The following is a 15,513-nucleotide window of genomic DNA, read 5'->3' on the forward strand; positions in this document are numbered from 1 at the left end:
CTAGGATTAAAAAGACCTTTTGTACAACAAAAATCTAACCTCCTTACCTAGTCCTCTCATCTGGAGTGATCCAACAGAGCAAACAACATGTTGCAGCATAACCTGATTAATAGAGTGTTTTAAGTCTCCCCCAGTATATGTCTACCCATTTCCCGGCAAAGGGGAAAAAACTGCCACACAATTTATGTTAAAGTGTCTTGGGCTTTTCTTTCCACAAGTCGTTCTGAGGTTCCTTGGACTTTCCTTTCCATGAGTCATTTTGCGGTGTCTTGGTTTTTCCTTTCCATGAGTCAAGTAGTGGTGTCTTGGCTTTCCTTTACACAAGTCATGTTGTGGTGTCTTGGCTTGCCTTTTCATGAGTCATGATGTGGTGTCTTGGCTTTCCTTTACACGAGTCATGTTGTGGTGTCTTGACTTTCCTTTACACAAGTCATGTTGTGGTGTCTTGGCTTTCCTTTACACAAGTCATGTTGTGTTTTCTTGAACTATCCTTTACACAAGTCATGTTATGGTGTCTTGGTCTTTCCTTTACAGCATTCATGTTGTGTTGTCTTCTACTTTCCTTATCACAAGTCATGGTGTTTCCTTTAACCGAGTCATGTTTTGTTGTCTTGGACATTCCTTTACACGAGCCATGCTGTGGTGTCTTCAGCTTTCCATGAGTTATGTTGTGGTATCTTGGACTTTCCTTTACACAATACATGTTGTGGTGTCTTGGCTTTCCTTGACATGAGTCATGTTGTGTTGTCTTGATCTTCCTTTTACACAATTCATGTTGTGGTGTCTTGGCTTTCTTTTACGCAATTCATGTTGTGGTGTTTTGGCTTTCCTTTACACAAGTCATGTTGTGGTGTTTTGGCTTTCCTTTACACAAGTCATGTTTTGGTGTTTTGCTCTTTCCATTCAAGGAGTCAGAGAGAGTGAGAGAACAGAGTAAGGCTTTAATAATGTCTGTTTCTTCTGTGTTCTGTAAACTCAAAATAGGCACAGCCTTTCCTGTTCTATTGTTGTCAACGCTGACATTAGCAATGATTTATCTGAACCTTGTCCACATTACAAAAAAGGCTGGCAGCAAGTCTCATTTACCCAGAAATCCTGTCTCTATTTTGCATACAATCAAAGGTTCATATTCTGAACTTTTGACTAAATCAGTGCATGAAAATAAAGACAAATCAAAAAAAGAGCTGAGCCCAGAACTTCAATAAATAGTGGACATTGATAGCTAGGCAGATTACACATTTTGGCCCGCACCCTACCTGTAAAAGCGTATGTATTCCTGTTTTGCTATAATGTTTCTTTGCCCGGATGAACCTCAGTGGTCTGGGGTGCAGGCTTCAAACCTATAGATGTCTAGCGACAGAGTGGTTCAATTCCACCTTCTGGGCGAGGCAGCATTTGTGATGGGCTGCCCATTGTCAGGGTAACTGATACATATGTTTTTTGTCAATTCTGTTTATGTTCACAACTTGTAGAAGACAGTATTTGGTAACTACATTTTCAGCAGCCCAGCCGACACATGTTTTCTTCTCTGTTTTCAAGGCCACGTCACCATTTAAGATCAAAGAGTATCCGAGAGAATAACTTGTTAAATAGTAGCCAGCGCTCTGAGGAGCGATTCACCTGGGCACCCCAGCAAGTCATGAAAGGAAGGGTATGCATGAAACACAGTGTAGATTGGAGAATCTGACATTAATAATCTGAGAGATTGGGAAGAGATAGTGTCCGATACTAATGAAATGAAGGTAGTGACGTTCATCAATGGAATGAGGGCATCATCTTTGACAATATCAAAGTAAATGGTCATCTATCTGCTCCCATAGATGCCCCCGGTACTGGGGAAGGACCACTGAACCCCATCCTCAGTCCACGGAGTAGGCACTGTACTTCTTTGTTGCAGACTTTACTCACAGATCTTGGAGTCTCACAGTCTTTCTGTGCACCAAATATAAACAAAGAATAAATAAATACATGAATACATATGTATAATGAAGCCTGCAAAATGAATTTGCCTCTAAGCTATCCCATTTTTGGGGCCAGATAATGGACCCTGAGGCACAAGGACATAAAACAATATCCTCAGGATTATACCATTCCATCACATTTGGAAACTAGGATTAAAAAGACCTTTTGTACAACAAAAATCTAACCTCCTTACCTCGTCCTCTCATCTGGAGTGATCCAGCAGAGCAAAAAAAATGTTGCAGCATAACCTGATTCATAGAGTGTTTTAAGTCTGCCCCAGTATATGTCTACCCATTTCCCGACAAAGGGGAAAAAACTGCCACACAATTTATGTTAAAGTGTCTTGGGCTTTTCTTTCCACAAGTCGTTTTGAGGTGTCTTGGACTTTCCTTTCCATGAGTCATGTTGTGGTGTCTTGGTTTTTCCTTTCCATGAGTTATGTTGTGGTGCCATGGCTTTCCTTAACACAAGTCATGTTGCGGTGTCTTGGCTTGCCTTTTCATGAGTCACGTTGTGGTGTCTTGGCTTTCCTTTACACGAGTCATGTTGTGGTGTCTTGACTTTCCTTTACACAAGTCATGTTGTGGTGTCTTGGCTTTCCTTTACACAAGTCATGTTGTGTTTTCTTGAACTATCCTTTACACAAGTCATGTTATGGTGTCTGGATCTTTCCTTTACAGCATTCATGTTGTGTTGTCTTGGACTTTCCTTATCACAAGTCATGGTGTTTCCTTTACCCGAGTCATGTTTTGTTGTCTTGGACTTTCCTTTACACGAGCCATGCTGTGGTGTCCTCAGCTTTCCATGAGTTATGTTGTGGTATCTTGGACTTTCCTTTACACAATTCATGTTGTGGTGTCTTGGCTTTCCTTGACATGAGTCATGTTGTGTTGTCTTGATCTTCCTTTTACACAATTCATGTTGTGGTGTCTTGGCTTTCTTTTACGCAATTCATGTTGTGGTGTTTTGGCTTTCCTTTACACAAGTCATGTTGTGGTGTTTTGGCTTTCCTTTACACAAGTCATATTTTGGTGTCTTGCTCTTTCCGTTCAAGGAGTCAGAGAGAGTGAGAGAACAGAGTAAGGCTTTAATAATGTCTGTTTATTCTGTGTTCTGTAAACTCAAATCAGCACGGCCTTTCCTATTCTATTGTTGTTAACGCTGACATTAGCAATGATTTATCTGAACTTTGTCCACATTATAAGAAAGGCTGGCAGCAAGTCTAAGTCTCATTTACCCAGAAATCCTGTCTCTATTTTGCATACAATCAAAGGTTCATATTCTGAACTTTTGACTAAATCAGTGCATGAAAATAAAGACAAATCAAAAATAGAGCTGAGCCCAGAACTTAAATAAATAGTGGACATTGATAGCTAGGCAGATTACACATTTTGGCCCGCACCCTACCTGTAAAAGCGTATGTATTCTTGTGATATATATACCTGTTTTGCTATAATGTTTCTTTGCCCGGATGAACCTCAGTGGTCTGGGGTGCAGGCTTCAAACCTGTAGCTGTCTAGCGACAGAGTGGTTCAATTCCACCTTCTGGGCGAGGCAGCATTTGTGATGGGCTGCCCATTGTCAGGGTAACTGATACTTATTTTTTTGTCAATTCTGTTTATGTTCACAACTTGTAGAAGACAGTATTTGGTAACTACATTTTCAGCAGCCCAGCCGACACATGTTTTCTTCTCTGTTTTCAAGGCCACGTCACCATTTAAGATCAAAGAGTATCCGAGAGAATTACTTGTTAAATAGTAGCCAGCGCTCTGAGGAGCGATCCACCTGGGCACCCCAGCAAGTCATGAAAGGAAGGGTATGCATTAAACACAGTGTAGATTGGAGAATCTGACATTAATAATCTGAGAGATTGGGAAGAGATAGTGTCTGATACTAATGAAATGAAGGCAGTGACGTTCATTAATGGAATGAGGGTATCACCTTTGACAATATCAAAGTAAATGGTCGTCTATCTGCTCCCATAGATGCCCCCGGTACTAGGGAAGGACCACTGAATCCCATCCTCAGTCCACGGAGTAGGCACTTTACCTCTTTGTTGCAGACTTTACTCACAGATCTTGGAGTTTCACAGTCTTTCTGTGCACCCAATATAAACAAATGAATAAATAAATACATGAATACATATGTATATTGAAGCCTGCAAAATGAATTTGCCTCTAGGATATCCCATTTTTAGGACCAGATAATGGACTCTGAGGCCCAACGACATAAAACGATATCCTCAGGATTATACCATTCCATCACATTTGGTAACTAGGATTAAAAAGACCTTTTGTACAACAAAAATCTAACCTCCTTACCTCGTCCTCTCATCTGGAGTGATCCAGCAGAGCAAAAAACATGTTGCAGCATAACCTGATTAATAGAGTGTTTTAAGTCTCCCCCAGTATATGTCTACCCATTTCCCGGCAAAGGGTAAAAAACTGCCACACAATTTATGTTAAAGTGTCTTGGGCTTTTGTTTCCACAAGTCGTTTTGAGGTGTCTTGGACTTTCCTTTCCATGAGTCATGTTGTGGTGTCTTAGTTTTTCCTTTCCATGAGTCATGTTGTGGTGTCTTGGCTTTCCTTTACACAAGTCATGTTGTGGTGTCTTCGGCTTTCCTTTACACGAGTCATGTTGTGTTGCCATGGCTTTCCTTTACACAAGTCATGTTATGGTGTCTTGGCTTGCCTTTTCATGAGTCATGATGTGGTGTCTTGGCTTTCCTTTACACAAGTCATGTTGTGGTTTCTTGACTTTCCTTTACACAAGTCATGTTGTGGTGTCTTGGCTTTCCTTTACACAAGTCATGTTGTGTTTTCTTGAACTATCCTTTACACAAGTCATGTTATGGTGTCTTGGTCTTTCCTTTACAGCATTCATGTTGTGTTGTCTTGGACTTTCCTTATCACAAGTCATGGTGTTTCCTTTACCCGAGTCATGTTTTGTTGTCTTAGACTTTCCTTTACACGAGCCATGCTGTGGTGTCTTCAGCTTTCCATGAGTTTTGTTGTGGTATCTTGGACTTTCCTTTACACAATTCATGTTGTGGTGTCTTGACTTTCCTTGACATGAGTCATGTTGTGTTGTCTTGATTTTCCTTTGACACAATTCATGTTGTTGTGTCTTGGCTTCCTTTTACGCAATTCATGCTGTGGTGTTTTAGCTTTCCTTTAAACAAGTCATGGTGTGGTGTTTTGGCTTTCCTTTACACAAGTCATGTTTTGGTGTTTTGCTCTTTCCGTTCAAGGAGTCAGAGAGAGTGAGAGTACAGAGTAAGGCTTTAATAATGTCTGTTTCTTCTGTGTTCTGTAAACTCTAAATAGGCACGGCCTTTCCTCTTCTATTGTTGTTAACGCTGACATTAGCAATGATTTATCTGAACTTTGTCCACATTATAAGAAAGGCTGGCAGCAAGTCTCGTTTACCCAGAAATCCTGTCTCTGTTTTGCATGAAATCAAAGGTTTATATTCTGAACTTTTGACTAAATCAGTGCATGAAAATAAAGACAAATCAAAAATAGAGTTGAGCCCAGAACTTCAATATATAGTGGACATTGATAGCTAGGCGGATTACACATTTTGGCCCTCACCCTACCTGTAAAAGAGTATGTATTCTTGTGATATATCTACCTGTTTTGCTATAATGTTTCTTTGCCCGGATGAACCTCAGTAGTCTGGGGTGCAGGCTTCAAAACTGTAGCTGTCTAGCGACAGAGTGGTTCAATTCCACCTTCTGGGCGAGGCAGCTTTTGTTATGGGCTGCCCATTGACAGGGTAACTGATACATATTTTTTTGTCAATTCTGTTTATGTTCACAACTTGTAGAAGACAATATTTGGTAACTACATTTTCAGCAGCCCAGCCGACACGTGTTTTCTTCTCTGTTTTCAAGGCCACGTCACCATTTAAGATCAAAGAGTATCCGAGAGAATTACTTGTTAAATAGTAGCCAGCGCTCTGAGGAGCGATTCACCTGGGCACCCCAGCAATTCATGAAGGGAAGGGTATGCATTAAACACAGTGTAGATTGGAGAATCTGACATTAATAATCTGAGAGATTGGGAAGAGATAGTGTCCGATACTAATGAAATGAAGGTAGTGACGTTCATCAATGGAATGAGGGTATCACCTTTGACAATACCAAAGTAAATGGTCATCTATCTGCTCCCATAGATGCCCCCGGTACTGGGGAAGGACCACTGAACCCCATCCTCAGTCCACAGAGTAGGCACTTTACTTCTTTGTTGCAGACTTTACTCACAGATCTTGGAGTCTCACAGTCTTTCTGTGCACCCAATATAAACAAATGAATAAATAAATACATGAATACATATGTATAATGAAGCCTGCAAAATGAATTTCCCTCTAGGCTATCCCATTTTTAGGGACAGATAACGGACCCTGAGGCCCAACGACATAAAACGATATCCTCAGGATTATACCATTCCATCACATTTGGAAACTAGGATTAAAAAGACCTTTTGTACAACAAAAATCTAACCTCCTTACCTCGTCCTCTCATCTGGAGTGATCCAGCAGAGCAAAAAACATGTTGCAGCATAACCTGATTCATAGAGTGTTTTAAGTCTCCCCCAGTATATGTCTACCCATTTCCCGACAAAGGGGAAAAAACTGCCGCACAATTTATGTTAAAGTGTCTTGGGCTTTTCTTTCCACAAGTCGTTTTGAGGTGTCTTTAGACTTTCCTTTCCATGAGTCATGTTGTGGTGTCTTGGTTTTTCCTTTCCATGAGTTATGTTGTGGTGCCATGGCTTTCCTTAACACAAGTCATGTTGCGGTGTCTTGGCTTGCCTTTTCATGAGTCACGTTGTGGTGTCTTGGCTATCCTTTACACGAGTCATGTTGTGGTGTCTTGATTTTCCTTTACACAAGCCATGTTGTGGTGTCTTGGCTTTCCTTTACACAAGTCATGTTGTGTTTTCTTGAACTATCCTTTACACAAGTCATGTTATGGTGTCTGGATCTTTCCTTTACAGCATTCATGTTGTGTTGTCTTGGACTTTCCTTATCACAAGTCATGGTGTTTCCTTTACCCGAGTCATGTTTTGTTGTCTTGGACTTTCCTTTACACGAGCCATGCTGTGGTGTCGTCAGCTTTCCATGAGTTATGTTGTGGTATCTTGGACTTTCCTTTACACAATTCATGTTGTGGTGTCTTGGCTTTCCTTGACATGAGTCATGTTGTGTTGTCTTGATCTTCCTTTTACACAATTCATGTTGTGGTGTCTTGGCTTTCTTTTACGCAATTCCTGTTGTGGTGTTTTGGCTTTCCTTTACACAAGTCATGTTGTGGTGTTTTGCCTTTCCTTTGTACAAGTCATGTTTTGGTGTCTTGCTCTTTCCGTTCAAGGAGTCAGAGAGAGTGAGAGAACAGAGTAAGGCTTTAATAATGTCTGTTTCTTTTGTGTTCTGTAAACTCAAATCAGCACGGCCTTTCTTCTTCTATTGTTGCTAACGCTGACAGTAGCAATGATTTATCTGAACTTTGTCCACATTATAAGAAAGGTTGGCAGCAAGTCTCGTTTACCCAGAAATCCTGTCTCTGTTTTGCATACAATCAAAGGTTCATATTCTGAACTTTTGACTAAATCAGTGCATGAAAATAAAGACAAATCAAAAATAAAGCTGAGCCCAGAACTTCAATAAATAGTGGACATTGATAGCTAGGCGGATTACACATTTTGGCCCGCACCCTACCTGTAAAAGAGTATGTATTCTTGTGATATATATACCTGTTTTGCTATAATGTTTCTTTGCCCGGATGAACCTCAGTGGTCTGGGGTGCAGGCTTAAACCTGTAGCTGTCTAGCGACAGAGTGGTTCAATTCCACCTTCTGGGCGAGGCAGCATTTGTTATGGACTGCCCATTGTCAGGGTAACTGATAAATATTTTTTTGTCAATTCTGTTTATGTTCACAACTTGTAGAAGACAATATTTGGTAACTACATTTTCAGCAGCCCAGCCGACACGTGTTTTCTTCTCTGTTTTCAAGGCCACGTCACCATTTAAGATCAAAGAGTATCCGAGAGAAATACTTGTTAAATAGTAGCCAGCGCTCTGAGGAGCGATTCACCTGGGCACCCCAGCAAGTCATGAAAGGAAGGGTATGCATTAAACACAGTGTAGATTGGAGAATCTGACATTAATAATCTGAGAGATTGGGAAGAGATAGTGTCCGATACTAATGAAATGAAGGCAGTGACGTTCATCAATGGAATGAGGGTATCACCTTTGACAATATCAAAGTAAATGGTCATCTATCTGCTCCCATAGATGCCCCCGGTACTGGGGAAGGACCACTGAACCCCATCCTCAGTCCACGGAGTCGGCACTTTACTTCTTTGTTGCAGACTTTACTCACAGATCTTGGAGTCTAACAGTCTTTCTGTGCACCCAATATAAACAAATGAATAAATAAATACATGAATACATATGTATAATGAAGCCTGCAAAATGAATTTGCCTCTAGGCTATCCCATTTTTAGGGACAGATAACGGACCCTGAGGCCCAACGACATAAAACGATATCCTCAGGATTATACCATTCCATCACATTTGGAAACTAGGATTAAAAAGACCTTTTGTACAACAAAAATCTAACCTCCTTACCTCGTCCTCGCATCTGGAGTGATCCAGCAGAGCAAAAAACATGTTGCAGCATAACCTGATTCATAGAGTGTTTTAAGTCTCCCCCAGTATATGTCTATCCATTTCCCGACAAAGGAGAAAAAACTGCCACACAATTTATGTTAAAGTGTCTTGGGCTTTTCTTTCCACAAGTCGTTTTGAGGTGTCTTGGACTTTCCTTTCCATGAGTCATGTTGTGGTGTCTTGGTTTTTCCTTTCCATGAGTTATGTTGTGGTGCCATTGCTTTCCTTAACACAAGTCATGTTGCAGTGTCTTGGCTTGTCTTTTTATGAGTCACTTTGTGGTGTCTTGGCTTTCCTTTACACGAGTTATGTTGTGGTGTCTTGACTTTCCTTTACACAAGTCATGTTGTGGTGTCTTGGCTTTCCTTTACACAAGTCATGTTGTGTTTTCTTGAACTATCCTTTACACAAGTCATGTTATGGTGTCTGGATCTTTCCTTTACAGCATTCATGTTGTGTTGTCTTGGACATTCCTTATCACAAGTCATGGTGTTTCCTTTACCCGAGTCATGTTTTGTTGTCTTGGACTTTCCTTTACACGCTGTGGTGTCTTCACCTTTCCATGAGTTATGTTGTGGTATCTTGGACTTTCCTTTACACAATTCATGTTGTGGTGTCTTGGCTTTCCTTGACATGAGTCATGTTGTGTTGTCTTGATCTTCCTTTTACACAATTCATGTTGTGGTGTCTTGGCTTTCTTTTACGCAATTCATGTTGTGGTGTTTTGGCTTTCCTTTACACAAGTCATGTTGTGGTGTTTTGCCTTTCCTTTGCACAAGTCATGTTTTGGTGTCTTGCTCTTTCCGTTCAAGGAGTCAGAGAGAGTGAGAGAACAGAGTAAGGCTTTAATAATGTCTGTTTCTTCTGTGTTCTGTAAACTCAAATCAGCACGGCCTTTCTTCTTCTATTGTTGTTAACGCTGACAGTAGTAATGATTTATCTGAACTTTGTCAACATTATAAGAAAGGCTGTCAGCAAGTCTCGTTTACCCAGAAATCCTGTCTCTGTTTTGCATACAATCAAAGGTTCATATTCTGAACTTTTGACTAAATCAGTGCATGAAAATAAAGACAAATCAAAAATAGAGCTGAGCCCAGAACTTCAATAAATAGTGGACATTGATAGCTAGGCGGATTACACATTTTGGCCTGCACCCTACCTGTAAAAGAGTATGTATTCTTGTGATATATATACCTGTTTTGCTATAATGTTTCTTTACCCGGATGAACCTCCGTGGTCTGGGGTGCAGGCTTCAAACCTGTAGCTGTGTAGCGACAGAGTTCTTCATTTCCACCTTCTGGGCCAGGCAGCATTTGTGAAGGGCTGCCCATTGTCAGGGTAACTGATACATATTTTTTTGTCAATTCTGTTTATGTTCACAACATGTAGAAGACAGTGTTTTCTTCTCTGTTTTCAAGGCCACGTCACCATTTAAGATCAAAGAGTATCCGAGAGAATTACTTGTTAAATAGTAGCCAGCGCTCTGAGGAGCGATTCACCTGGGCACCCCAGCAAGTCATGAAAGGAAGGGTATGCATTAAACACAGTGTAGATTGGAGAATCTGACATTAATAATCTGAGAGATTGGGAAGAGATAGTGTCCGATACTAATGAAATGAAGGTAGTGATGTTCATCAATGGAATGAGGGTATCACCTTTGACAATATCAAAGTAAATGGTCATCTATCTGCTCCCATAGATGCCCCCGGTACTGGGGAAGGACCACTGAACCCCATCCTCAGTCCACGGAGTAGGCACTTTACTTCTTTGTTGCAGACTTTACTCACAGATCTTGGAGTCTCACAGTCTTTCTGTGCACCAAATATAAACAAAGAATAAATAAATACATGAATACATATGTATAATGAAGCCTGCAAAATGAATTTGCCTCTAGGCTATCCCATTTTTGGGGCCTGATAATGGACCCTGAGGCACAACGAAATAAAACGATATCCTCAGGATTATACCATTCCATCACATTTGGAAACTAGGATTAAAAAGACCTTTTGTACAACAAAAAATCTAACATCCTTACCTCGTCCTCTCATCTGGAGTGATCCAGCAGAGCAACAAATATGTTGCAGCATAACCTGATTAACAGAGTGTTGTAAGTCTCCCCCTGTGTATGTCTACCCATTTCCCGGCAAAGGAGAAAAAACAGCCACACAATTTATGTTGTGGTGTCTTGGGCTTTTCTTTCCACAAGTCGTTTTGAGGTGTCTTGGACTTTCCTTTCCATGAGTCATGTTGTGGTGTCTTGGTTTTTCCTTTCCATGAGTCATGTTGTGATGTCTTGGCTTTCCTTTACACAAGTCATGTTGTGGTGTCTTTGGCTTTCCTTTACACGAGTCATGTTGTGGTGCCATGGCTTTCCTTTACACAAGTCATGTTGTGGTGTCTTGGCTTGCCTTGTCATGAGTCACGATGTGGTGTCTTGGCTTTCCTTTACACGAGTCATGTTGTGGTGTCTTGACTTTCCTTTTACACAAGTCATGTTGTGGTGTCTTGGCTTTCCTTTACACAAGTCATGTTGTGTTTTCTTGAACTATCCTTTACACAAGTCATGTTATGGTGTCTTGGTCTTTCCTTTACAGCATTCATGTTGTGTTGTCTTGGGCTTTCCTTATCACAAGTCATGGTGTTTCCTTTACCCGAGTCATGTTTTGTTGTCTTGGACTTTCCTTTACATGAGCCATGCTGTGGTGCCTTCAGCTTTCCATGAGTTATGTTGTGGTATCTTGGACTTCCCTTTACACAATTCATGTTGTGATGTCTTGGCTTTCCTTGACATGAGTCATGTTGTGTTGTCTTGATCTTCCTTTTACACAGTTCATGTTGTGGTGTCTTGGCTTTCTTTTACGCAATTCATGTTGTGGTGTTTTGGCTTTTCTTTACACAAGTCATGTTGTGGTGTTTTGGCTTTCCTTTACACAAGTCATGTTTTGGTGTCTTGCTCTTTCCCTTCAAGGAGTCAGAGAGAGTGAGAGAACAGAGTAAGGCTTTAATAATGTCTGTTTCTTCTGTGTTCTGTAAACTCATATCAGCACGGCCTTTCCTATTCTATTGTTGTTAACGCTGACATTAGCAATGATTTATCTGAACTTTGTCCACATTATAAGAAAGGGTGGCAGCAAGTCTCGTTTACCCAGAAATCCTGTCTCTGTTTTGCATACAATCAAAGGTTCATATTCTGAACTTTTGACTAAATCAGTGCATGAAAATAAAGACAAATCAAAAATAGAGCTGAGCCCAGAACCCTCAATAAATAGTGGACATTGATAGCTAGGCGGATTAAGCATTTTGGCCCGCACCCTACCTGTAAAAGCATATGTATTCTTTTGATATATATACCTGTTTTGCTATAATGTTTCTTTGCCCGGATCAACCTCAGTGGTCTGGGGTGCAGGCTTCAAACCTGTAGCTGTCTAGCGACAGAGTTGTTCAATTCCACCTTCTGGGTGAGGCAGCATTTGTGATGGGCTGCCCATTGTCAGGGTAACTGATACATATGTTTTTTGTCAATTCTGTTTATGTTCACAACTTGTATAAGACAATATTTGGTAACTACATTTTCAGCAGCCCAGCCGACACGTGTTTTCTTTTCTGTTTTCAAGGCCACATCACCATTTAAGATCAAAGAGTATCCGAGAAATTACTTGTTAAATAGTAGCCAGCGCTCAGAGGAGCGATTCACCTGGGCACCCCAGCAAGTCATGAAAGGAAGGGTATGCATTAAACACAGTGTAGATTGGAGAATCTGACATTAATAATCTGAGAGATTGGGAAGAGATAGTGTCTGATACTAATGAAATGAAGGCAGTGACGTTCATTAATGGAATGAGGGTATCACCTTTGACAATATCAAAGTAAATGGTCGTCTATCTGCTCCCAGAGATGCCCCCGGTACTGGGGAAGGACCACTGAATCCCATCCTCAGTCCACGGAGTAGGCACTTTACCTCTTTGTTGCAGACTTTACTCACAGATCTTGGAGTCTCACAGTCTTTCCGTGCACCCAATATAAACAAATGAATAAATAAATACATGAATACATATGTATAATGAAGCCTGCAAAATGAATTTGCCTCTAGGATATCCCATTTTTAGGGCCAGATAATGGACTCTGAGGCCCAACGACATAAAATGATATCCTCAGGATTATACCATTCCATCACATTTGGTAACTAGGATTAAAAAGACCTTTTGTACAACAAAAATCTAACCTCCTTACCTCGTCCTCTCATCTGGAGTGATCCAGCAGAGCAAAAAACATGTTGCAGCATAACCTGATTAATAGAGTGTTTTAAGTCTCCCCCAGTATATGTCTACCCATTTCCCGGCAAAGGGGAAAAAACTGCCACACAATTTATGTTAAAGTGTCTTGGGCTTTTGTTTCCACAAGTCGTTTTGAGGTGTCTTGGACTTTCCTTTCCATGAGTCATGTTGTGGTGTCTTGGTTTTTCCTTTCCATGAGTCATGTTGCGGTGTCTTGGCTTTCCTTTACACAAGTCATGTTGTGGTGTCTTGGCTTTCCTGTACACGAGTCATGTTGTGGTGTCTTGACTTTCCTTTACACAAGTCATGTTGTGGTGTCTTGGCTTTCCTTTACACAAGTCAAGTTGTGTTTTATTGAACTATCCTTTACACAAGTCATGTTATGGTGTCTGGATCTTTCCTTTACAGCATTCATGTTGTGTTGTCTTGGACTTTCCTTATTACAAGTCATGGTGTTTCCTTTACCCGAGTCATGTTTTGCTGTCTTGGATTTTCCTTTACACGAGCCATGCTGTGGTGTCTTCAGCTTTCCATGAGTTATGTTGTGGTATGTTGGACTTTCCTATACACAATTCATGTTGTGGTGTCTTGGCTTTCCTTGACATGAGTCATGTTGTGTTGTCTTGATCTTCCTTTTACACAATTCATGTTGTGGTGTTTTGGCTTCCTTTTGCGCAATTCATGTTGTGGTGTTTTGGCTTTCCTTTACACAAGTCATGTTGTGGTGTTTTGGCTTTCCTTTGCACAAGTCATGTTTTGGTGTCTTGCTCTTTCCATTCAAGGAGTCAGAGAGAGTGAGAGAACAGAGTAAGGCTTTAATAATGTCTGTTTCTTCTGTGTTCTGTAAACTCAAATCAGCACGGCCTTTCTTCTTCTATTGTTGTTAACGCTGACAGTAGCAATGGTTTATCTGAACTTTGTCAACATTATAAGAAAGGCTGGCAGCAAGCCTCGTTTACCCAGATATCCTGTCTCTGTTTTGCATACAATCAAAGGTTCATATTCTGAACTTTTGACTAAATCAGTGCATGAAAATAAAGACAAATCAAAAATAGAGCTGAGCCCAGAACTTCAATAAATAGTGGACATTGATAGCTAGGCGGATTACACATTTTGGCCCGCACCCTACCTGTAAAAGAGTATGTATTCTTGTGATATATATACCTGTTTTGCTATAATGTTTCTTTGCCCGGATGAACCTCAGTGGTCTGGGGTGCAGGCTTCAAACCTGTAGCTGTCTAGCGACAGAGTGGTTCAAGTCCACCTTCTGGGCGAGGCAGCATTTGTGATGGGCTGCCCATTGTCAGGGTAACTGATACATATTTGTTTGTCAATTCTGTTTATGTTCACAACTTGTAGAAGACAGTATTTGGTAACTACATTTCCAGCAGCCCAGCCGACACGTGTTTTCTTCTCTGTTTTCAAGGCCACGTCACCATTTAAGATCAAAGAGTATCCGAGAGAATTACTTGTTAAATAGTAGCCAGCGCTCTGAAGAGCGATTCACCTGGGCACCCCAGCAAGTCATGAAAGGAAGGGTATGCATTAAACACAGTGTAGATTGGAGAATATGACATTAATAATCTGAGAGATTGGGAAGAGATAGTGTCCGATACTAATGAAATGAAGGCAGTGACGTTCATCAATGGAATGAGGGTATCACCTTTGACAATATCAAAGTAAATGGTCCTCTATCTGCTCCCATAGATGCCCCCGGTACTGGGGAAGGACCACTGAACCCCATCCTCAGTCCACGGAGTAGGCACTTTACTTCTTTGTTGATGACTTTACTCACAGATCTTGGAGTCTCACAGTCTTTCTGTGCACCAAATATAAACAAAGAATAAATAAATACATGAATACATATGTATAATGAAGCCTGCAAAATGAATTTGCCTCTAGGCTATCCCATTTTTGGGGCCAGATAATGGACCCTGAGGCACAACGACATAGAACGATATCCTCAGGATTATACCATTCCATCACATTTGGAAACTAGGATTAAAAAGACCTTTTGTGCAACAAAAAATCTAACATCCTTACCTCGTCCTCTCATCTGGAGTGATCCAGCAGAGCAACAAATATGTTGCAGCATAACCTGATTAATAGAGTGTTTTAAGTCTCCCCCAGTGTATGTCTACCCATTTCCCCGCAAAGGAGAAAAAACAGCCACACAATTCATGTTGTGGTGTCTTGGGCTTTTCTTTCCACAAGTTGTTTTGAGGTGTCTTGGACTTTCCTTTCCATGAGTCATGTTGTGATGTCTTGGTTTTTCCTTTCCATGAGTCATGTTGTGGTGTCTTGGCTTTCCTTTACACAAGTCATGTTGTGGTGTCTTCGGCTTTCCTTTACACGAGTCATGTTGTGATGCCATGGCTTTCCTTTACACAAGTCATGTTGTGGTGTTTTGGCTTGCCTTGTCATGAGTCACGATGTGGTGTCTTGGCTTTCCTTTACACGAGTCATGTTGTGGTGTCTTGACTTTCCTTTACACAAGTCATGTTGTGGTGTCTTGGCTTTCCTTTACACAAGTCATGTTGTGTTTTCTTGAACTATCCTTTACACAAGTCATGTTATGGTGTCTTGGTCTTTCCTTTA

General features: G+C 40.9%; 5 non-coding genes across 5 annotated transcripts; all 5 read left to right on the forward strand.

The window, feature by feature from the left end:
• The first annotated feature begins 1,299 nt into the window (after positions 1-1,299).
• Positions 1,300-1,386, forward strand: TRNASTOP-UCA (transfer RNA opal suppressor (anticodon UCA)). The gene has a single exon. It is a non-coding gene; the product is annotated as a tRNA-Sec (tRNA).
• Positions 1,387-3,427: 2,041 nt separating this feature from the next.
• TRNASTOP-UCA (transfer RNA opal suppressor (anticodon UCA)) lies at positions 3,428-3,514 on the forward strand. Its single transcript has one exon. It is a non-coding gene; the product is annotated as a tRNA-Sec (tRNA).
• A 2,107-nt stretch (positions 3,515-5,621) lies between these two features.
• On the forward strand, positions 5,622-5,708 carry TRNASTOP-UCA (transfer RNA opal suppressor (anticodon UCA)). Its single transcript has one exon. It is a non-coding gene; the product is annotated as a tRNA-Sec (tRNA).
• Positions 5,709-12,015: 6,307 nt separating this feature from the next.
• TRNASTOP-UCA (transfer RNA opal suppressor (anticodon UCA)) lies at positions 12,016-12,102 on the forward strand. Its single transcript has one exon. It is a non-coding gene; the product is annotated as a tRNA-Sec (tRNA).
• Positions 12,103-14,102: 2,000 nt separating this feature from the next.
• TRNASTOP-UCA (transfer RNA opal suppressor (anticodon UCA)) lies at positions 14,103-14,189 on the forward strand. The gene has a single exon. It is a non-coding gene; the product is annotated as a tRNA-Sec (tRNA).
• Positions 14,190-15,513: the final 1,324 nt, after the last annotated feature.

Source organism: Lissotriton vulgaris, chromosome 5, assembly GCF_964263255.1.
Source record: "Lissotriton vulgaris chromosome 5, aLisVul1.2, whole genome shotgun sequence".
Taxonomy (NCBI): Eukaryota; Metazoa; Chordata; class Amphibia; order Caudata; family Salamandridae; genus Lissotriton; species Lissotriton vulgaris.